Raw genomic sequence first — 2,039 nt, forward strand, 5'->3', positions numbered from 1 at the left:
CCTTTTTTTTGTTCTCTTTTGTATTTTCTTTTCTTTTTATTTATTTTCTTTTCTGCTTTAAATCATTTTAAATTATCTAGGCATTTTATAAAAATGTGTTTATTACACCATATTTACTTATGCAAAATATGGCACCTCCCGAACATTTTTGTTTTAAATTTTGAAAAACTTTTATTGTTGACATTAATTTGAATTCGAATTTTCAAACGGTTTGACCTAACGGTAGATTAGCAACAGTAACTGTGTTGACGTGGCACCATTAGCGTGGGATTACTGTAGCTTGATTATCCGGGCGTTACACCCAGCTGCGGCCCATCGCGCGTCTCGCCCCCGATGCAGTAGGACCGAGCTCGTCTCGCGCACAGTGCAGCAGGACCGAGCTCGTCTCGTGCATGATGCAGCAGGACTGACCTCGTCCCCCCCTCGGTGCTACAGGACCGAGCTTGTCTCGCGCTCTGGGTTGCAGGACGGGTTGATGGATGCCTGTGCTGGCCGGCCTATTGGGTCTCGACGCTGGGGGTCGCCCAGGGGTGCGAAAGGTGGGACCTTTCCGCCCGTCTCTCTGGTCGGGGTAGCGGCGGGTCTCGGGTGAGGTGGTGTCAAGGTCTTGGATGCCGGGGCGGCGGCCCTGGAGGTGGTAGCGCGGTGCTCTTGGGCAGAGATCGTGGCTTTGGTGCTGCCTGGTGGCCATGGCCGTTTGGGCGGCATGGTAGCCGGGGTGTGGCGTTCGGTGGCGGTGAGTGTTGGCCGGGGTGAAAACCTGTTCTGTCTTCAGATGGACCGGCGGCGGCGAAGCTCGTTCCCTTCTTAAAGGCGTCGTCGCGGCGCTCACGGCCCGTCGTGCTGCTCCGGGGAAACTCTGATCCTTGGATCGGGCGGTGACGGCGTTCCGGTGTCGTTTCCTTCCTGAAGGCGCTGCCTTGGAGTTCACGGTTCGTCGTATGCGGCTTCATCTCTTCGTGGTAGTAGCGCTAGGGGTGGTGTTGCTGCGCTCAGCGCCTTTGTTCCTTGCCTTGGGTGTGTGTGGTGGTGGCGTGTGTTTGTATCGGGTGATGTGGATCTTTGATTTATATATAAAGCGGGGTGGAAGCCTTTTTCGGTAATGTTGTTAGGTGGTTGATGGAGGAATTTCGTGTAAATCTTGGATACCTTTTGCGCTTGTGAGGTTACAGCTTGAGCTTGTATTGTATCACACCGTCCCGAAATAAGTGTCTCAACTTTAGTATAATTTTATACTAAATTTAGTACTCCCTCCGTCTCATAATATAAAAGCGTTTTTTACACTAGTATAGTGTCGAAAACGCTCTTATATTATGAGACGGAGGGAGTACAAAGTTGAGACACTTATTTTGAGATGGAGGGAGGGGCACAAGCATTAGAACTAAGGCTAACACTTTCAAAATTCAAGCTATCCCTCAAAGTTTTCACTCTCTTTCTTTCATTTCCATCACTTCATAATATCTCTGCCTCGGAGGCCGAAACTAGTACATAGAGCATCTCGAACAACAGTCAAGAAATTGGTGTCTTTAAATTGATTTTAGGTGTGGGGAGAGAAGGTTTTATGCCTCCAAGAGTTTTTTCTGCCTTCAAATTCTTGTCAGCGTATCTCGCCGGGGCCGAGATAGTCGTCAGGCCACCTAGGAATTGGCATAAAGAGGGACCAGGGGCCGAGGGTGCTGCCAACTCTGGCGGCTTCGTGTCGCATGAGTGTCGAGGGCTCCAAACGGAGCCGCGGCTCAGCGGTGGCCGTGCTAGGCAATTGGAGGTCTCCCGACCGCTAATCGACATCGCCGGCTGATGGTGGTGCGGTGCCGACGATTTCGGCCAGTAGATGGGTGGGGAAATGACCAGAATCTGCGTCGACTTCCAAGCTTCGGTGGCGGTGGATGGGATCGTGATGGGTCTCAGCCGGCGGCGTTGGGGGTGGCCGACCGAGTGGCGGCGGCGGTGGCGAGAATGGGTCGACGGCGATCGCGATCAGGAGGTGAGTTTTTTTGACGTAAATAACTTTATTTCTCAAATGATAGCGAGGTCGTTTA

The sequence above is a fragment of the Triticum aestivum genome, chromosome 3D, assembly GCF_018294505.1.
Source record: "Triticum aestivum cultivar Chinese Spring chromosome 3D, IWGSC CS RefSeq v2.1, whole genome shotgun sequence".
Taxonomy (NCBI): Eukaryota; Viridiplantae; Streptophyta; class Magnoliopsida; order Poales; family Poaceae; genus Triticum; species Triticum aestivum.